Below are 22,647 nucleotides of genomic sequence, written 5' to 3' on the forward strand. Positions count from 1 at the left end.
GCCATAAGGTGGCTAGATTGGCCTCAACTAGGGCCAGGGCCTTTTCAGTATTGGCCCCAACTTGGTGGAACACTCTTTTACAGAAGACCAGGGCCCTGCAGGATTTGTCATCTTTCCGCAGGGCCTGCAAGACAGAGCTGTTCCACCTGGCCTTTGGGTTGGATTCAGTCTGACCCCTGTGTTTTCCTCCCTCATGGTTTGGATTTATGGACTACTTAAAATGAGGCTGCATTTTAAATTTTAACATTGTATTTTGTCTGTATTTTAATTAATTGTTTTCTTTTCTTTCATGTCTTAGTGTAATTTTATTGGTGTTAGCCGTCCTGAGCCTGGTTTTGACTGGGGAGGGCGGGGTATAATAAACATGTATTATAATTATTATAATTTATGATTGAGCTAATCACTTTTTGTCAGCTACCATAAATGCATCCCAAGGTAGCTCCTCAGCAGCTCAATAGCCCTCCTTTCTTCCTGGCAGGTGAATTGGTGCAGTTTACTAAAATGGGAAGTGGGGAGGCAGCAAGAAGGGCTACACCCTGCAGATACACCAGCAAAAGTGCTGGGTTGGCTCCACAGGTGTGTTTGCACCATGCTGACCTCACTGCGCCTCATGCCTCACACTCCCGGTAAGCAGCAATGATTTACCTTCTCATGCCTAAGATAAGTGCTGGCTGAATGCACCAGACAATTCCAGGGAGTGTTGGGATTTCATTCCTCCCGTTACAGAAAGTGTGGTTGTTTTCATCACATGTCTGTGTTGACATTCCATATTGTTGGAGTCATGAGAACAGAAGTTCAGTTACACTGTTCCGTAATGTTGTACTTTTGCTTTTCTGCTCTCTCGGAGATGAAGAAGGAGAGAGGAGGCATGATTTCCTTTGTTCTGTTTTGTACATAATAAAGTAGCTTATAAATCCACACCTCCAATGCCTAGCTTCTGCTTGGACTCTGCTTTTGTATTGCATGCACATATCTTCAGTTATGTGTCGCAGAAGCGCGTCGGGAAAGAAGAGTGATGAATCGTCCTGAGGGTCGCTTGTGAGGGAGAATGCTCCTGCCTGGTGTTCTCTAGTTGGTGCAAGAAGCCCATTGAGGTCCACCTCCGTGTACCCAGGCACCAACAGATAGCACCCCAAGGGGACTGGACAGACCCTGCCAGATTGGTGAAGAGGCACCCAAGAAGGAGGATCCTGGGGAAGGCCCTAGTGAAAAAGTTTCTCCTTGGCTCATTCCATCTCCCCACTATTCACTCAGATGTGCAACTCCTGCCCCACCTCCATCTCTGGAGTCACCAGGGTTTGCCTCTGCTGACTCAGACACCCCACTTATTAGGCCAGCTCTGCTTCCAGAGCACCCAGAGTCCACCTTCAGCTCAGATCCTTGAGATCTCCACCCTGTCCACTCCAGAGCAGTCACTTATGCCTCCTCCATCAACACCAGTGAAAGCAAAGGCAGGTGGATCAGGCCGAGGCTTCCTGGAGGAGTGCCCATTTGCTTGCCCAGGCTAAGGAACAGCCCGGCTGACTTAAATGATTCCCACCCGTTCCTATATAATGGGATGGCAGGGGTCGTACTGCTTAGCTGGCTTAGCTATGCATTGACTCAGCTGTGCCTATTGATCTGAATATTAAGGTTTTTGGTAAAAATCACAATCTAAGCTCAGGTTCTTCCAGTGACAGCAAGGACACACCTCTCCGAAGGTCAGGTGTCTTCAGTCTACCCCACCATCTGCTACTGCTGGACACAGAGATATTTCACACACATCACAACTCCCATTCAGTGAGGGTTGTGTTCTTGACTATCAGAAACAGACAGCATCAATCTCATCACAACAGTGTCCCCGACTGAACACTGTGGCTAGGGGAAAGAGCATGAAATGAGAGCCAGAAAATGTGATGCCCTCTTCTGGGAGATACATCAGATGAAAGAAACAGAATTGAAATTGGAGTGCGAATGTGTGTGCAGTCTTGGAAAAATACCTATTGGAAGAAAAATTGTTACATAATATACAGCAATATATAGTACCGGTATGTATGTGCTTGGCTGCTATTGTCACGAGCTCCATTAAAAAAGCAATACTTTTGCAAGACATACTGAATTCTCTGCTCTTTGGCACTAAATAAAGCTGGGCACCTTTAGAAGCAATTCGATTGCTTTCGGGGAGGGGGGTAGGCCTTAATAAAAGAGATATAAATAACTGTGTGGTGCTCTGAATTTGTGTATGTAGGTAAATTTTAATGGGAGTGGTGCAACTACATTTATTACTGCAGTAATCATCATATAATTTCCACCAGCCCAGTGCTGAGGGGCTTGCAAGCAATGCAGCAATGCCTTTGAAGAAGACTCGTTAGATTTAAGTAATAGTTGGGGCCTAAACATTCTATCAAGGAACTGGAGAACAAATCAACTTTTATTGCAAATGCAAAAAGGGTAGAAAACTCAATTTTCCTCCGAAGCTAATAACATATAATATTTTACCAAATGAGTGGTAGGTTTATTACTTTGTTGCTTGCTTTCATAAAAATGAGAGAGAAACTAATCAAGGGGGGGGGGAGATAACAGCTGTGAGGCACAGTGCGCCTGACCAAGATGGATGCCTCAGAGCTATGATATTCATTAGCTCCCTAATACCGAACAGCAAACAAGTCTTAATTAATTTGGACTTAAACTGTTCTGTTAACCTGACAAAGCAGCACGGTAAGGATTTTTTAAGAGGTCAGGGCAGCGGACATTTGCCAATGTGCTTCTGAATCTTCATACGTGTAGCACTAGAGAACGGAAGAGGCCATACAAGGCCAGGTGAATTATTATGTCAAATAGAGTAAAAAGTGGAGGTGTGGCCTCTGCTGAAGAAGTGGGTGCATCCTGCTCCTTCATCTTATGTAAACTCTGTTAGAAGCAAAAGAGCAGTAGCTATTCCTATTACAGTTTGCGATGGGGCTGTTGTCCTGATTTGTGTCCCCCAGATCAGGCTGATTCGTCGACCTCACCGCAGATCCATCCCATTTCAGAGGATGAGGCTAAGGTATCTTAAACCCTTTTTTAAACAAACAGTTGAAACGGGTTTTTAAAAAAGTTGGGGGGGGGGTGCCCCAGCACTGCACAGGATTGGATCCTGCCTTAACAGCTGTTTAGTATGAAGATCCGGTCCTCCATGGTGCTGGTTGCTTCACCTTCATGGCAGGCTTGCTTCCCCTGTGTGCAAGAAAGCCACTTGTGAAATAGCTCCCATCATACCTGCCAAGTCTCCTGCTGAAAAAATGCGGGATCACCAGCGGCGCAGCACTGGAAGTTGCGTAGAAGCAACTTCCAGGGCCACTCCGCCCATGTGTGGGCACCGGAAATTGGGCAGAGAGGTACCGGAAGTTGGCCACCGGGCATGCGTAGAAGTGACTTCCGGTGCCGCTCTGCCCAATTTCTGGTGCCCACACATAGGCAGAGTGGCACCCAAAATGGAGGCTCCCTGGCAGGTAGGAAATTCGGGGCATTTCCAGGATTTTTCTCCATTCGGGAGAACAGCGGGAAACGGATTAAAATCCGGTGTTTCCCCCCCAAAAAATGGGACACTTGGCAGCTAAGGCTCCCACACTCCAAAGGGTGGGAGAATCGTAGAGCTGGAAAGGACCCCAAGGGTTCATCTAGTCCAACCCCAGAGATCAATGCCTCCACTCAACAGCTGCTCAGAAGGGGCATTGATACAATGTGGTATCAGGCAGGAAGGGGAGCCACAGCCTTCTCCCAGGAAGGTAGGTGTAAGAGAGAGGGCTTGCAGAGAGCAGCCCACTCTGCTTACTTCCATCAGATGGGAGAGCAGCAGCAAGAGCATCAAGGCAGGAAGGAGGTTCCAGGGCTCTAGCAGCATACTGGAGCCTCAACTGCAGTTGGGAAGCAGAGAAGAAGGGGTGGAGCCAGCTGCATCAGAGGGTGGAAAGGAGAGGGAAGAATCAGCGGCAGCTGAGGAGAAAGGTTTGACACAATGGGGATCCCGTAGCGCCAGTAGCGGTAGGAGGGGCATTTTGGGGACCAGTCTTAAAGGCTGGGTCAGAGCCCGCCAGAGGCTATTGTGGGCTTCTGCCCCATGCAGAGCAGACATGATTTGAGACATCTCACCACTGTATATAGCATGCACAACAAAACTCTGAAAATCCAGAGGAGGTGTGGAGTGCTTACTCGGGAGGAGCCAACACCCATCTGTGACAGCAGGTCTTGGCCTTTTTGCTCAGTTCCCCTGCCCTGCCTGCCTCTCTTTCCATTCTGCCTGATGCTGTGCCCCCTGATAGCTTTGGACTGTTCTGGTTTAGTCTAACCACACTCACAGCAATCCATGGCTGTGTGTATGCAGTTCATCTGAGGTCGGTTTATTTGCAGTACTTTATATAAACTTGCATGGTCTTGGGTTTTTAAAATTTATTTAGTGATGATATTTTCTGCATTCACATTAGTAATAATTAAGAAACCATAGAATTGTAGAGCTGGAAGGGACCCAAATCGTCATCTAGCACGAGATTTGCAATGCAGGTAAACTTTCTATCTTTATGGTAACAAAATAGTATTAATTTCATCTGCAGCCTTTTATCTAACCTGAAACAGTTTACCATGTAAATGGAAAACTGGGGTTGTTGGCAGAGCAAACAAACCTTCACTGCCCAATGCTCAGATTGAGCTTCTCACATGGTAGCCCAGCTACCTGCCATTTTGTTCCCCTAAAAATGCCCTAGAATAAACATAGTTCTATATTTTTAACATCTCATCTTCAAATCAATGTGCTTTTCATATGGATTTGGTAGGGCTACAAAATTGCCAAAAAAAACCCCAAACAAACCCACACACTCACTCTCTCAAGTCCCAATAGGCATACAGAAAGAATTCAGGTAGCTCGAATTTTGTCTGCCCATAAAAAAAAACCAGCTATGAGTTTTCAGGTGAGAACTTTAGTTCAGCCATATTTAAGACCTGCCGTTGACTAGAAGAGATTTGTGCCTGAATTATTTCCATTTGCTAGAACTTCTCTGACTGTGGTGCTCCACCAACGGTGTAAAGGGTTTGGGAGGAGACATGTTAAAATTGGGGCTGCCAACCTTTCAGGACAAGTGGGGACATCAAGAATTTTCAGAAAGTGTCATAGGTGACAGTCACAAAATGGATGCTGTGGGAGTATAACACAAAATGGGAGCCGGGGCATGGCAGAATGGGGGCTACATTGAAAAGAGCAGAAAAAGAGACAGGACCACAAAATGGTGTGAATGCCCCCCAACTGCCACCCCATCAATGGGAAAAGGTACTTACATCAGCCATTACTGTACTTGGTCACAGAGGGAAGCTATGTGCACATTTCCTCTGTTCAAAATGGATGGGAGGGTGGGCATCAAATCCTGCCACCCAGTGACATGTGGCCATGTTTAAGGGTATATGTTCAATGTGGGAGAGGCTGAGCCACTGCAAAAAGGAACGGAGCAGGAACAGAAAAGAGTCTCTTGTTTATTGTAGATTTTTGAGGGGATATTTACTGAGATCTTTTGTGGGCACCATAAGAAGTGTTGGCAGGCAACTTGTTTGCAATCCCACTGTTTAGCTAATCTGCAGGGCTTTTAAGGGAAGTGCATGTTTTCTTTAAAATGTGGGCTCTGTGGCAAAATGTATCTCTGAGCTGAAAACAGAGGGCGGGGAAAACCCTCAAAGCAACACTCACAGTCGCCCAGCCTGACATCCTCTTGGGAAGCTGTGATTTGTTGAGTTCCATGTCACTCATCACTAAAAGCTAATGAAGCGGTTTGTGGTAATTGACAGTCCATCAAGTCCATGTGAGCTGCAACACACACCTTGATACAGAGGCCAATACAGCTGATAAGTACCCTGCAAATTGTCACAGTGACATGCCTCACTGTCACCTTGTGATCTTCTTTCCTTCCTCTTGTCAGGAAATAATCTAAGTCCCCGGAGCAGAGGTTTCCCACCAAGGCTTTGCCTTAAGTTATCCTTTTCACTTTCAATTTGTCATTATGTCTGCCTCAAGACAATGATTTTCACTCCAATCCGAATCAGACCTGCTAGTTATTTATTTGTGTGTGTGTGTGTGTTTAATCTTCGAGGCAATTTGCTTTTCCATATGGGTTTGGCAAGGCCCACAAAATGCTAGCTTCTCCTCATTAGAAGAAAGATAACTTCTCAGAGGGTATTGGCAGGTAGGCGGCCTGACTGTCTAGGGAAGATTGACGCAGAAATGGGGCTAGACTTTCAAAGTTAAAAGTAATAGGGGGGTGAATGGGTGGTGCAGTGCAGCAAAAAAAAGACTGCAAAATTGTACTGCTGTAGCTCTCAGTTCCCTGAAATCCTGCAGAAGGAGAGAGGAGGATTCCATATGCCAGGCATGGGGACCTGTGGCCCTCCAGATGTTACTGGGTTCCAACACCCATCAGCCTCAGCCAGCATACAGAGTTGTAATCCAACAAGTTTTGCAGAACCTACCATAAATCCATTCTCCCAGCTGTGCAAAAGTAACTTATGGATAAGGGGCCCCAACACATCATCTAAAGGGCACCTTAGAAGATGGTAAGAAATGGGGCCAGTCTTGAAGCTCCAAACATGCCAGGGGTGTGTGGTACTCCCCTTTGATCATCAGCTGTTCAGTCTAACAAAGGACATTTTATGAGAGTCGGCTGGGGAATACCTGCCACAAGCCTTCCACAAACTTCCATGCCCCATAGATATTCTAGTTTCTTATCTTGGGGAATAGCGAAAGAAGTTTATTGCAGGTGTTTACAACTCTGATCAACCGCCAGCAAATACATCCCTTTCTTTAGCCCAGGCTTGAAATGGGCTCATTTGGAGAACGAGGGGGATACTGATATTTACATCTAACAATTTCCCATGGACTCATTCTACATTTCCCTCTTGTGTGTTTTGCTTCCATTCCAGAGAGTTCACAGCTTCACCAATGAGTCCCATGGGAAATTGGCAGAGGAATGCAGCGGTCTCTGCTGTGTTGTTCTCAATTCAGGGGGGCTGGGAGGGAGGAATAATCAACTGAACTCAAGATAGTTTGCATGGGGGAAAGCAGTGAAGCATGTCACCTTTTTAGCAGTCAAACACCTGGTAGAAGTAGACAGAAATTAAGGGAATAAAGCTTAAAGGCATTATGTTTTCCACCCACAACTCTCTAGATTCATCACAGCCAGTATTTTCCTATACAAATATTTTTACACCTTCAGTTTTCAAATATAAATTCTCGGTTTCACAGCTTTTGTTTATTTTAATGGTGTTCTAAGGCTCAGGCATACAATATAAGTTTGGGGTCTTCCTGCATGTGAATCTGAAGTCTTAAATCTGAGAGTTGATCTTCCAAAACTATGACTCCAGATGTTTTAGACAACAACTCCCACCAGCCCCAGTCAGCATAGTCACAGTCCAAAACATCTGGAGGGCACCAGGTTGGTAAAGCTAGCTGTTTCTGGACTGGGCTGATGGTACCCCATATCTCCTTCACACAAGAGGTAGGGAGAGCAGCTAGGGGTGGTTTTCAGCAGAAAAGTGGCCAGAAAAAGACTGGAGGAGCCCATTCTGTGCATTCCTTTCATTCAACTTACAGTCTATTGAGGTTTCTTTGGCTTTAAAAAAAATGTGTGGAAAAAAATAACTGATGTTTAACCTAATTTGATCCTAATGGTAGCATGTCCCCACTATTTCTTGTTGGACCTTAATGGGTCAATCAACATTAAACATTTAAGAAATGCACCTTTAAAATGACTTTGAGGAATCCACCATGCAGTCTTTTAAATCTCTCCATTTTAAAAACAAGAGTTCCATCATGTTTATAATGATAGTCATCCTTGCCCTCACTGGAACTCCTCTAATTCTGCACTATCATTTCAAAATTATTCAAGCTACTTAGAAGCCCATTAGCCTGGTATCTACGGATAGAATCCACAAATGCATGGACCCTGTACACTCTGATGAAAGCAATCTAGCTCTCTAATCAGATGGATCCATCGCTGTGAACAATCTCTTCCAGAGGAGTGGTCCCTCAGCAACTCCACACTCAGGCTTTTTCAAGTGTTTTCCTTCATGGCTGTAATTTTCTTTCTTTCCCAAATGGCTTTCTAGAAGTGGAAACTAGCAGGCCATCTCTGGGCTCCACTAGCAAAAAGTCCATCACCGCCACATGTTCTGATAATATCACAGTGAGAGTGCATTCAACATTTTAGCTTTCAAGGTATTTTTCTATAAATTGTAGGTAAGATGAAGAGAAAGTGTTCCATTTAAGAAGCATAGGCCCACTACCCTTGAGTTCATTTGGCCTTCTTCCCAAAGATAGTTCACCTTCTCCTGATTTGATATAGGAAGGGCAGGATAGGGAAACAGGGATGGGAAGTTTAAAAGTGGTGTGGGTTCTCAACAAGGGGAGAAATTGGGTAATTAAGACCCAAGGCAGAAGTGAGGAAGACCAGGCCAGCCAGCACATAACCTCATGGGCTTCTGGTTGGCTGCTGCGAGAAGAGCATGCTGGGCTACGTGAGCCTTTGGCCTGTTCCAGCAGACATATTGCTGACAATATACGCCAAACCTCCAGATAACCCCACACAGCAGTTTCATGTAGATTTTAAACAGCATACGGGATAAAATCAAACCCCGAGGAACCCCACATTGAAGGCTTCATGGGGCTGAAGAGCACTCCCCAAGCATCACCCTCTGGAACCCCACATTGAAGTAGGAGCAGAATCACCACAAATCATTGCCACCCATCCCCTAACTTGGACAGCCACTGTAGAAAGATACACTATAGAAAGATAGTTGAAGGTATTGAAATGTAAGCACAGAGTGTCAGACAAGATTTGACATGGTTTAACAGGGTTCTTATTATGTTCATATGTGGTAGAGACCATTGAATGAATTGAGCTTTCTAGATGCAGGACTTAAGCTGCTCTGTAGAACTATTTGATGTTTTGGTATTATTGCACTCTGTAGAGCTTTTCAATGATAGTCTTGTATCCCCTCTGAGCTTTCAAAATGCGGTGAAGAAAATTCTAAATGGTACTAATCGTAATGCACATTTTCACTTCGGTTATTTCAAAGCCCAAGAATGGATGATCTAATTAAGAAATCTTTTCTCGTGCTACTTTAACCAGGAGAAAATGCCACAGAAAATAAATGACTCATGGATATCTTACCAGTAAATAATTTCATCACAATTTCCCTGAATAAAAATCTGATTATCAGTGAGGGAATCAGGAAATGTCACTAGTATTTACAGCAAACATTTGTAGATTTCATTGTAATATCATTTTGTTTCTATACTTACTGCGAGAGCACATGAAAAGTACCAATTTGACTACTTCAGCTTGACAGATCTATTTTAAGTGCATCCAATGTTATTCCCCCCCCCCAGCCCATAGCACTAATGAAGCCACATTTAAAATGTCAGATCTGCAGGTCAAGTATCTTGCATTCAAGAAAGGCGAATAAATATGTAACAACAGTTCACAAAAATGGATTCAAAAGCTGTGGATTTGCAGTGTCTAGACTTTTTAATTGAACTTTGATGTTATACTGTATTCATAGCAAACACAGGATTTTTAACCAAGACATTTTATCAAACTGGATATTGAAGAAATGCAGTAATGGCATGTGAGAGGGAGCCCTCATCCAGCAATATATGCTTGAGAACAGATTTTCATAAGTTCCTCAAAAGGTGGATCAGGAATCAGATACCCAGAAGGATGTTGTTTATGCAGTTTCTGGGATTGGACCTCCACATCGAGTAACCGAGGCTATAATTTCTGACACTGGATTGGCAGCTGCTTATACATTTGCCAGATCAATGGCTGCTTTGACAGTGGCAACCATCTGTTTGGAGGATCAGAGACCTAAGCTCCTTGTCCACAGGTATGCTCATGAGCAGTCCATTGCTGTATGAGCATATCTCTGATTCATTGCCAGTATCACCAGAACCTGCTGAGATGGTGCTGCAGAATAGTAGTAGAAGAGAACATCCTTAGTGCTAAGATGTTGTCTGCCATTCACACAAGAAAAGGTGCATCAGGCTGAGAAGCACAAGAGGCAGGGCCTTTTCAGCAGTGGCCCCATTACTACAGAACTCCTTCCCTCATTTAAGCAGGTTCTAAAGACCTGGTTGTTTACTGAATAAAAGAAAGCAGAGGTGTAAGTGTGGCAAGGAATGGACAAGGAGCACCGCCATCATCAGCACCAAATAAGAGCCACCCTGTGTAGATTGTGCTGGGGACACTCAGCTTAGTTATATCTGGGTTGAATCAGAAGCTTCCTGTTATTTTTCTGGTCTTGTTAGAGTGAGGCAATAATGTTCTTACCTAGCTTCCTGACAGGTATGCCCTGTAAGCCTTCCATGACATATCCAAACAGCAGCTTCCAAAAGCATCCCCTGAGGATACCTGCAGTGTACAGGTGGTCTGAACCTTTGACAACAGTAACAAATAGCACAGTCCACACAAAGATCCAACACAGGTAGGTCATATTTTAGAAAAGGTCTCCAAGGAATGGAAGTAGAGACACTGTGCCTAGCTAAACCTTGATGCTCATTAACAGTTAGATGGTACTGGAGTTTTGCAAGCCATTGCTCTATTAACTCTCAGTGACCATCTAGGTCAGGGGTTGTCAACCTGGTCCCTACCACCCACTAGTGGGCATTTCAGGATTCTAGGTGGGCAGTAGGGGGTTCTATGGCACAAGCTGAATCCTCCTTCCATCGAGCACTGGTGGGCGGTAAGGAAATTTTACCATCAAGAAAGATGCATTAGTGGGTGGTAGGTATAAAAAGGTTGACTACCCCTGATCTAGGTGCTTACATATTTCTCTGTATGAAACATCTTGATGAGAATGGACTGTTCTATAACCATTTTGTGTCAATGCTAGGACAATGTGGAATCAGGAGTTGAATGGTACTAGGTAATAATGTGCATATAATGTACTTAGAAAGAAAGAAAGAAAGAAAGAAAGAAAGAAAGAAAGAAAGAAAGAAAGAAAGAAAGAAAGATGAACATATATTGCCAGGCAGAGTATTTACTGGCCATGAAGATCCAGATCCCATAAGAGCAGTTGCATATTGTTGTAGTAGACCAATGAAATCCAGCTGTGCAAGACATTGAAAGAGACCATAAAAAATATTTACATAAATCCATAGGCAACAGAAATAAAAGAGATAAAGCAGTAGCTATCACTGGGTGAGGCTGCAGAAGCTTTCAAACTTCAGTGCTACAAAATTGATTTCCTCTTCAAACACTGGTTGGCATTTTAAGAATGTGTAGAATATGTGGGATCTAATTTCTGTTAAGTTAATGCTCATTTAAATACTAGACTACACTTCTGCAGATCAGGCACAGTGGGGCACACTTAGCATAGAATCAAATTCCAAACCTTGGCTACAGATCACAGTTGAGGAGGAGAGACCTTAACCATGACCCCATGTTACACTAAGCCAAACAATGCTTTAGCATGAATATGCTGGTTCCCAAAGAGGAGACTGCAGCCTCTGTGCTCCTTCCCAAGCTTTCTCAGTCAGTGTGGCACAGCAGCTAAGGGAAGGATCTAACCATGATCCCAGGTTCAGATGGCTTAACTGCTGCCTGCTAAAGAGCTCAGGGAGGAGCAAAACATTAAACTATACTCTGGCTTACTGTTATGTGTGAACCAGACCAGTGTAGTGAGACAAATATGCATCTTTCTGGCCTACCCAGTCAAGATCTCAATGGAAATCAGCTATACCAGGAAGAATCCTACAAACTCCAGCACTAGCATCCAACTTTCCCTTCTTTTTTGCAATTTAACAAAAAGTTTCTGCTATGTGTGTATATGTCTGTGTACATATATTTTTGAATTGTAGGCTGTGAATGCCAACAGCTCAGCAATTTACAGCAGCTGTAGCCAATGGAATCTCCACCCCTTTCCTAACAATGACACATTTGCATTGACATATTATCCTCTGACTCCTCAAAATAGCCTTAAACACAGGGTCGAGGAGATTTTAATTGTTGGTTCAATTTTGTCGTGCTCCTTGTTTGTAATGGGGCCCCCATGAGCAGAAACAGCTGTTGGCTGATAGAGTCAGGCCATCTGCTGTGGTTAAAAAACTCCACTGAAGTTGCTCTCCCGAGTTTCATGTGGCTATAACCTGAAGTTGCTACAGAGTCACTAATTCTTTACCAAATTCCTTCTGCTGTTCAGTTTCAGAGTGTTACAACTTGCATGGATGAAAAATATATTTTGCCCTGAAACAATCTCCATGTAGTAGGAAAAGGAAGTGGACTCATTCAGGTATAATGCGCTACATAAGGATGTATACTGTAACATGGGGGGGGGGGCACTTGGAGATGTTGGTGCTGCAAAGCAATGAAATGTAGTCTTCCAGGCAGCAAAATCCAGTTTAATTTAATTCACTTACTTCTGAGAAGGGGATACTTGTGCATAAGATTGAAAATCCATGCCCTGAGATTAATAGGGGCAACAACCCTCTGTTGTTCCTCTTCAGTCTTTCTTTTCTTTTTCTGTGTTTTGGGGTTTTTTAGTGAGAGAGAGAGGGAAATGAAAAACTAACAGTCACTAAATCATTAACCGATTACAAAGAGGATTAAAAAAACAAGGGAAAGAAAATGAAGGCTAAAAGGGAGATTTTTAACAAGGAGTATAAATTATACGAAAATGAGAAGAACTAGGCCAGGGGTTCCCAAATTAAGGCCCGGGGGCTGGATGCGGCCCAATCACCTTCTAAATCTGGCCCTCGGACGGTCCGGGAATCAACATGTTTTTCATGAGTAGAATGTGGTTTTTTTTATTTAAAATGCATCTCTGGGTTATTTGTGGGGCCTGCCTGCTGTTTTTACATGAGTAGAATGTGTCCTTTTATTTAAAATGCATCTCTGGGTTATTTGTGGGGCATAGGAATTTGTTCATATTTTTTTTTCAAAATATAGTCCGGCCCCCCACAAGGTCTGAGAGACAGTGGGGGAGAGACTGCTGAAAAAGTTTGCTTATCCCTGAACTAGGCTACATATTTATGCTTAAAACAAATGTGAAGAAGAACACTAATGTTCCCAAGTAGGGAGTACCATGTTCAGCTTAAACATTTTTCTACTTCCAAAGAGGTCAGAAAGTACTTCAGTGCTCTTGACTATGAAGTTCAGGTGCCTTAGCTGCATGCATTGCTGGGTATTTGGAGATCTTGAGAGACAATTAGAACATTCAGAACCACATAGCTGCCAATCAACTTGTGTCTTGATCTGGGACTTGTAAAGTCTAGGGCTATCAAATGGTAAAGAACAAATTGAACCAATCTGTGTGAAACTGGTAAAACAGGAATTCAGGTATCTTTCATTAAACGATCAGGTGTTCAAGGGAGTTATGCATCTGGAAAAGGGCAGAGAATGTGCTTCCAAATGAAGTTATAAAGCTCCAGAAATTCAGCCAGACTTTGGAGAACAATTTCCTGCAGATGTTTCACAGTCCTTCAGGAAGGAAATTTTCGAACGTACAGTATTTTGGCTTATCTCTGATAAAGGCATCCCCAAATGACGAATGAACTGCATAAATATTTAAAGAGCAATAGTATGAAGGGAGGAGAGTGCATCATTATATGCAGGGGGGGAAGTAAAAGAGATTCAGAACTACTTTGCTAGCAAGTCAGAAGCACCTCAGTGCCTGCATGAAGTGATCAGATTTTAAACTTGGCACTTGAAGCCTGTTCAGTGCTAAGAGAAGTCAGAGATTAAAAAGGGAGACAAGAGAACATTGTGATGCTCTATGCCAGGTTTTCTCCAAATTTAACAGAATATGTCTTTTTAGGTAGAAGGGTGGGAGAGAACTCTCCAAACTTTGGAACATATAAGACAAATATGAGCCTCCAATCAGTTATCTTCAGAGCACACCAGTTAGCTCAGTTGGTTAGAGTGTGGTACTGATAATGCCAAGGTGACAGGTTTGACCCCCCATACGGAATCATAGAGTTGGAAGAGACCACAAGGGCCATCCAGTCCAACCCCCTGCCAAGCAGGAAACACCATCAAAGCAAATATGCAGGACCACCTGCATATTCCTGTATTCCAGGGGATTGGACTAGATTACCCTTGGAGTCCCACAATTTATGCAGTCAGGTTTACACCCATTGGATGTTCGCATGTCACATTCACCAAGTGTGCAATATGTGTACCTCTAGACACAAATAGTTGAGCTGTCCACTTCTACAGTCATTCATGCATCATTTTCAACAAGCGTACAGCCTGTGTACCGATGTATACAATAGCTGAGCTGCACAAATCCATAAGGGTACACTCTTTCACACATGCACATGCACCTGCACATGTTTGGAGACAGCTTATGCCTGCATTCAGTGTAATGTGAACAAACCTATATAGCGAGTGCTTCACATCACGGAACAAGGAAAAGGGCTTTCCACCTGGATCAACGCCATCATGTAGACAGCCTCTCGATTCCAGATGCTGCAGGGAAGAGCAGAAGTATGAAGGGCAGAAGTATGAAGACTCTCAATTTTGGCAGAAATTCATGTGGCTAGGACTCCTCATGTTACAACTCACCCCCAGGGAATGGGTTGGGGCAGCATCCCCACAGAAGGCATATGTGTGACCCAGCTCCCACAAGCCCTTTCATATATAGGCATACACTTTGTAGTATGGAAGCCATTTCCTCATGGAATGACCACCACAAAGTGTGTGAATATTGCAACCATATGAATAGAGCAGAATATTCGATGTTAGACTCTTTACCACTTTATTATCATCCCACCGAGACTAGTGTACAGCACTAGAAGGGTGGAATAGTAATCTTCCCATAAATAACCCTGGAGAGTGATTTTACCACTGCATCCCGGTCAGAACCCGCCATTTTTCTTCAGCCATGCAGCAACTCTTGTTGGAATCTGTATTTTTCATTGCCCTTCCTATGATGGCACAACTCCTCATTCATCATTTACTAAGAAAACTCATGAATAAATGTGTACTGCTCAGTGGTGGAGCTTCTCTATGTGCAGAAAGTCCCACATTCAATCCAAGGTGGTTTATTCACACAAAATGTGGTTGTCTGTTGTCCCATGCTTTCTAGTTACAATTCTCCTGTCACCAGACTAACAAAAATCCAGTAAGAAAAGTGATGGGAAATTGCACCAGGAAAGTGTGAGATAACAACCACTAGCAGGCAATGCCATACAACCTCTGTGCGAACCTATCTGGTTAAATGTTCAAAAACCAGCCCACCTGCAGGTTGCTGGCAAATCCAAAACTAAGCACCAGACTAGATGATATGCAGGAGGTTTGCAATCTCCCAGTGTGTTTTTCTGCTAAACACAGTTGTGTGGCCTCTGGCTAGAATCAAGGCCATGGCATGGATGGAAAGGGTCTAACTCAGGGGTCAGCAAACTTTTTCAGCAGGGGGACGGTCCACTGTCCCTCAGACCTTGTGGGGGACCGGACTATATTTTGAAAAAAAATATGAACGAATTCCTATGCCCCACAAATAACCCAGAGATGCATTTTAAATAAAAGTATCCATTCTACTCATGTAAAAACACCAGACAGGCCCCACAAATAACCCAGAGATGCATTTTAAATAAAAGGACACATTCCACTCATGTAAAAACATGCTGATTCCCGGACCGTCCGCGGGCCGGATTTAGAAGGTGATTGGGCCACATCTGGCCCCCGGGCCTTAGTTTGGCGACCCCTGGTCTAACTCTCCCCCCACAATACCACAGGCCTATTTCAAAGTGGCCTCCTCACTGCTGGTACAATGGTATCTCGGTTTTCAAACGTCTCTGTTGACGAACATTTCAGTTTTTGAACGTCGTAAACCTGGAAGTAAATGCTTCAGTTTTCGAACGCAGTCAAACATGAAATGTGGCTTCCGTATTGAGTTGTCCGTTTTGAGTTTTCCGTTTTGAGGCTTCCGTACTGAGTTTTCGGTTTTCAGATGTTTTGGAACTTGAACTGTCTTCCAGAACAGATTACGTTCAAAAACCGAGGTACCATGTACTTTGAAAATAAGAGAATAACCACAGGAGATCCACTCGTGGTACTCCCAAACCCACATAATGTCTAGTTAGGCTCTAAAGCTAGGGGCTGTGGCTATCCCAAGGTTGCTGGACTTCAAACTCCCATCAGTCCTGAACCATTCAGCGTGGCCAAAGCTGGGGTTGATGTTTGCAGTCCAGTAAAAGCTGCAGGGCGCAGGTATGGTGAGAAATGAGGATACTGCAAGAGAAACAAACAGCTGAAAGTTCCTATTCTTTTTACCTGTCATGAAATAGGCTCTATGTGACGGCCGGTTTCATAACAATCTGAAATATATTCATAGCTTTAACTGACATGTGGGAAAAGATTCTGGGGTTACATATGTTAAATAGGTTAGGGGTCCCTTTCCTCAGTTTCACAGCAATAATAGCCTTTAAACATTCCTTCAGTCAGAGACATCTAGCACTTTGCAGATGCTACTCCTGCACTCCAAGGGTTGAGAGGTTTGGGCTGATTGTTAGGCCTGAACAGATGGAACTCAGAATGATAAATGAGGGGAAGCATGACAGTTTTAGCTAATAAAGCTAAATATTGAAACTTTCCTGACAATGTGGGGTACTTGACAGAGGCATATTTCAGAAGCTGGCATAATAATTTGAGCGCCCAGAGAAAGGAGTGAGTGAAGCAAATTCTCCCTCCCTAGGATTCCTCTATGTTATGACAGGCTGATTAGTCATCTTCAGACATTGGTCACCTGTGGCAACCTTGCTGAAACCCAAAATGTATCACACAGACACCACTTTTGCTTGACATCCAGTGTCTTTCATGCTGAATTTGATAGTACTTGTCCCTTTTTGCTGTCACCTATGGAGATAAAAAGTTTGCTAATTCGCTAATTGGCGCATTATGTCAAATCCGCCTTTAAAACTCCCAGTTGCCATCTGGTTTATTTGACATTAGTTTTTTCAATGTTTTTAAAGAAGAAAAATAGGGGGGGGGAGGGAAATAAGAACCCCCCCCACAAAGCCAGTTAAAATGAACAACGACTTGTTTCATCTCCTTGGAGGGATGGTGTTTTTGTATATAGATTGGTTTTTAAATAAGTGGCTCCTCACTAGATAAAAGCCAGACCTGAGCGGTGATTACAAACAATGTGTTGCTTAGCATTTGTTGCTAAGTTACAGGAGAGCAAAGGTGCCCTCGGCTAAGGAGCAATTGTTCCAGAGAGTCAGGTTATAGTCATACTGTATTAAGAAATTGGATTTCTCCCCCTCAAGAATTGTAGGTTCCTCTGATATATATTACCTTTGCTTAAGCATTTGTTGTTTGCAATTGCGGTTTCAGGCCACCCAGAACTGGAATGGGAGGAACATGGAGAGATAAGAGGGAAACTCAGGCAACGATTACAATGTAACCTTGCTTGAATGTTCTTCCCTTTCTTTAAACCAATAAATCAGACCCTTAAATCTCCACTTATTGCTTATTTATGGCCTTATTTAATATGCAGAGAAATTTATGCAAGACAGTTAATACCTCAACCTTTACTTGAATAATGGGTAAAGACATTGACATGTATATGAGAAATATGAATGGCTTCACCTTCTTTCCCTTGACAGATGGGGCTAACAATACAAGAGGTTACTAGGGCAAGAACATTACATTCCTAAAAAAATAAGACACTAGCTAGTGAAACGAACCTTCCCTTGCTTAAATACCAAATAAGGAAGAAGTTTCCTATGAGCGATCTTAGTTAAGGGGGTTTCTGGCCTCTCTGAGATTTCACCCCAAACTTGTGAATCAATATGCCAGAATCTTCACCCTCAGTGGTGGCACTAGACCCAGACTTTGGGGCCCAGGTCTAGAACCCCACAGAAGCTGCTTTGAGGGAGGGGCAAATGAAACACACTGCCTCTCTGCTTCCCTATCCCCCCCAAAAAAAATCTGGCCCTGGATGGAGCCTAGGTAGCTAACCAGGCTGCTGCCAATTTCTCAGCAAAACCACAGCTTGGATTTAAAAGTGCAAGTGCAATAACAATCCACCCACATAGCTCCAAGTGGTGGTTTTACTGAGAGAGTAGCAATAGCAGCACAGATGGCTAGCTGCCATTTTGAAAATGAGACTTAAGAGGAAGAGACTTATGCTCTGTGATTACATGATGTGTCCTCTTCCTGCTTCCTCTTGGCTTGTTACATAGGGAGAAGCTAATACCATAACTGGTTCCCACTGGTCTGTGGAGCGACCCAAATCCAAAGAAAAAAATGAGAGTTTCAAGGGGAGTTTCAATGACCGATCAGGAATGTCTTTTCAAGAGACAAGCCACACAAAACACTACAGTCATGTTCACCTGTATAGGTAAATTGCCATGTTTGCATGCGTAGGTAAAATGCCCAACCTGCTCCCACTGTTTTCCTGCCATTTTAATGCCCCCCTCACCACTCAAGACTTCCAGCAGTGTATCCTTTCCTCCCCACCTCAAGCCCTCCAGAAGGCTCATCTAGTCCAACCCCCTGCAATGCAAGAATCTTTCACCCAATGTAGAGCTCAAACCCATGACCATGAGATTAAGAGTCTCATACTGGAATGAGTGGATGCCAGTGAGTACATGTCATGATAGAAACAACTAACTGGTCATAGATTCATAGAGTTGTAGACTTGGAGGGGATCCCAATGGTCATTTTTCCAAACCCATGCAATGCAGGAGTCATAGCTAAAGTATATCTAACAGATGGCCATTCAACCACTTTAAAAAGCTGCAATAACCATCTTCCTAAATAGTCTGTTCCTGTGCAACGACTTCTGTTGGTGCAATAGGAATTTCCACCCCCTCACCTTCATGGATCTCCTCAAATTGACTGGGGGGAATCAGGTGAACCCCCAAAGCAGCATGTAATGGGAGGAGTGGAGAGATCATTCCATCAGGCAAACAGAAATGCTTGCACTGATGGAGTGATCTCCTTAGTGCTGCAGTGAATTCTTCCCAATGTGTTTTTTCTCCTGGTTATTTTTCTCAGCTCCTTCTTCTTTACTGCTTTTACCTCATTCCCTGCCATTTGGAACTTCTATTGCCCACATGTCCCACTCATCCAGATCTTCTCTCCCTACATTACATAAAAATTCAATAGCCAGGGGAGCCTGAAGATGTGAAACATGCAAATGCCCCCAACCCTTAAACATCCTCACCAGCTGGCCATAATATATTTTTATCTGGAAAGAGGTGAAGTATTTAGTCCCAGAGCTTTCCAACTGGAAAGCTCAACTGGCCATGGCCATAGGAAATAAAGAGGAGATACACCCCTGCTAATAATTTATCTTTTCCTGTTTGGGCCAGGAGGGGACTGCCCCCTCACAACTTGGTCAGGGACACCATTTGCAATTTTGCTGCAAAAGTTTCCATTGGGGAATTTGGGGGCAGAGGCAGCTGGACACCCATAGAGGCTCCACTGAAGGCTTCCAAAGATTACCCAGAAGTGGCTGAAACTCTACAAGGCTTAGGTTGTGTTGAAACACCATACATTTAATGCACATTATTCCCACAAAGAATCCCAGGAACTGTAAGGGTGCTAGGGGTAAACTGCAGTTCTAAGAATTCTTTGGGGGAAATAATGTGCCTTAAATGTATGGTGTGTGCACAGTCCTGGAAACTGTTGAAGATATTCAGGGATGCACTAAAAGTAAGAATTTTAATGTTCTAATAACAAATGTGCTGCATTGTCCTGCTGCTGGAGTGTTTCAGAGAATGGAGCTGAGGGAGGCAAGAGAGGGAAGATGAGAGACAGAAAAATGGTCTCCCTCCCACATCCCAGCTGCCAGGCGTCTGAAGAGAGGGGATCAGAACCCTTTCAATGGAGACAGCCTGAACAGCATTGTAAACAGAATGTCCCTGTCTCTTCTCCCAAGGGAGCAAAAAAGAATAAGAAAGAAGAAATGAGTGTGTGTTTTAAATCAATGATGCAGACAAGAATTACCTTGAGAGGAAAAACAACAACAGAAAGCAAATAAACCAGACATCAAATGTGACCATTTCATTCAGCTCAGCCAGGCAGCATTGTGGGGTTCTATCAAAGGGACACGGGTGGTGCTGTGGTCTAAACCACTGAGCCTAGGGCTTGCCGATTGGAAGCTCAGAGGTTCGAATCCCCGTGGCGGGGTGAGCTCCCATTGTTCAGTCCCAGCTCCTGCCAACCTAGCAGTTTGAAAGCACGTCAAAGTGCAAGTAGATAAATAGATACCACTCTGGCGGGAAGGTAAACGGCGTTTCCATGTGCTGCTCTGGTTCGCCAGAAGCGGCTTGGTCATGCTGGCCACATGACCCGGAAGCTGTACGCCGGCTCCCTCAACCAGTAAAGTGAGATCAGCGCGACAACCCCAGAGTCGTCTGCGACTGGACCTAATGGTCAGGGGTACCTTTACCTTTTACCATGATATGTCATGTCTACAGTATTTTTCAGGGTTGGCCTTAAGGGTGGGAGAGCTGAGGTAGGAGCCCTGGGTACCAAGCTGAATAGAGTGTCGGGCTGATATTTTGTGTGCTAGGAGCTTCAAGAGCTTCTGTTTCACTTCTGATATACTGATCACCCTTGTATCCTCTTCCTGCTCAAAACGTGGCTTCAGCTTGTGCATCTTGTCACACAGCTCCCTTCCAGCAAAAGGCTTTGAGAAATGTTCTCACATAGAGGGAAAACCATGCCCTTGATTTCACTTGTTACATGCAAAACCACTGTCCCCAAATCTGGTCCAGTGGTTTGGGGGTAACCCCCAAAACAGATTTAGAGGGTGAGCAGCAGGAAGAATGGAGGAAATATTTTAGTTGCATAAGTTCAAATCTTTGTACCAATAAAACAAGTTAGTAGGATACTCCCCAATGTATTTTTGTTCCAGTTCCTTTTATATATCCATATATCACTAATGGATTCATGGGTACATTTATTGTTTCAAAATTTCATTGCCTGTAGAGAGAGCCACCAAATGGTATGTCCACATCTCCTGAGGTATCTGCTAAGGTCTTTATTCTGAGCCTTATAAAACCTATGCAATTAAATATTTCAAGAAGTATGTGTATATCATTAACATCATTGGTGTATCTACTTTGTAAATGAACTTTTCAAATTCAGCTTCAGTCATTTACACATTCTTTCTTAATTTCCTGTTCATGCAATTTCTTAATTGAAAAAAAAATAGAATAGAAAGTCTCTTAGCATTACATATTTCTGTTATTTTTATCACATGTAAATTATCTGTTCCTGCTCAACTATGGTATTTTTTATCTTTTACAGTGGAATTTGTTTATTTCTTTTGTAATTCATCCCTGTAGAATGACTCTGTTTTTTTAATCTGTTTTTAACCTTAGTCCAACACTGTAACAATGGTACTGATGTTTGTAAATTGATGTGTGGATGTTCATAAGGGTGTATTTCAGAGAGCACCCTCCCCTGAGCTCACAATGAACTCCACTGAAGTTTGGGCCTGGCTTATAACAACCTCACCATGACACCATCATCCCCCACCACAGCTGCCATGTCCTTTCCATTCCCAAAACCTATTGGGCAGTGGCAATGAGGCTACCAAATGGAAGGTCTCTCTGTGGAGCTTTACCATCATAACGATAATTGCACTCATGGTAAAAGAACACCAAGTCATATTTGGCTCCTGTTTTTACTGTGCTGGAAGGTGGCAGCAGGAGGAGATACTCGGATGGGATGGGGCAGCAGTTTTTTCAGAGCCCTGACAATAGTGCGGAAATCAAGTACAGAGGTACCTCGGGTTAAGTACTTAATTGGTTCCGGAAGTCTGTACTTAACCTGAAGCATACTTAACCTGAAGCGAACTTTCCCATTGAAAGTAATGGAAAGTGGATTAATCTGTTCCAGACGATGGAAAACACCCCCTAAAATAGCAATTTAACACGAATTTTACTGTCTAACGAGACCATTGATCCATAAAATGAAGGCAATAATCAATGTACTGCACTATAAAATAAATAAGACAGTATTGTAGATGGAAAAAAATAACATTTACACTGGTGCCTCAGGTTAAGTACTTAATTGGTTCCGGGGTGCCATTTGCACCCCGAAAAGTACTTAACCTGAGCGGTGATAGTGCGCGTGCGCGAAGTGCCGATAGAGCGCTTCTGCGCATGCGCAAAGCATGCAGATCGCTTCTGCGCATGCACGCACGGCGGAACCCGGAAATAAACACTTCCTGGTCCACAAAGTACTTAACCTGAAAGTACTTAACCTGAAGCGTACTTAACCCAAGGTATGACTCTACTCTCAAAACTACATGTCTGAGGGTGCTTTGTTTGTTCCTGAAGTGCTGTTGTGAGAATGCATGAGTTTTCCTTTTTTCCAAAATAATAATAATACTTAATAATTCATTTGATTAATTTCAATTTTTTTAAAAAAAACTTCAGCAGGAAAATCTTGCTTTAGTAGAGCAGACAGAAGGGTTGACTGAGGACTATTTCCCCAAGGAAGATTCTTCTAAAATGTTATATGCATCAATAAATAATTATTTTAGAGCACCAGTTTGAGTCTTCTTCTCTTGCTTTTTTCCCCTTTTTCTTTCTAGTGCTGCCTCTTCTCTCTCGTTGCTCTTATTTGGATAAAGACATTTAAATTCATTACCTCTAGCCTTATACCTGTCAGATCAAAGTCCCTCTTGGAG

Source organism: Zootoca vivipara, chromosome 7 (assembly GCF_965207765.1).
Source record: "Zootoca vivipara chromosome 7, rZooViv2.hap1.1, whole genome shotgun sequence".
Taxonomy (NCBI): Eukaryota; Metazoa; Chordata; class Lepidosauria; order Squamata; family Lacertidae; genus Zootoca; species Zootoca vivipara.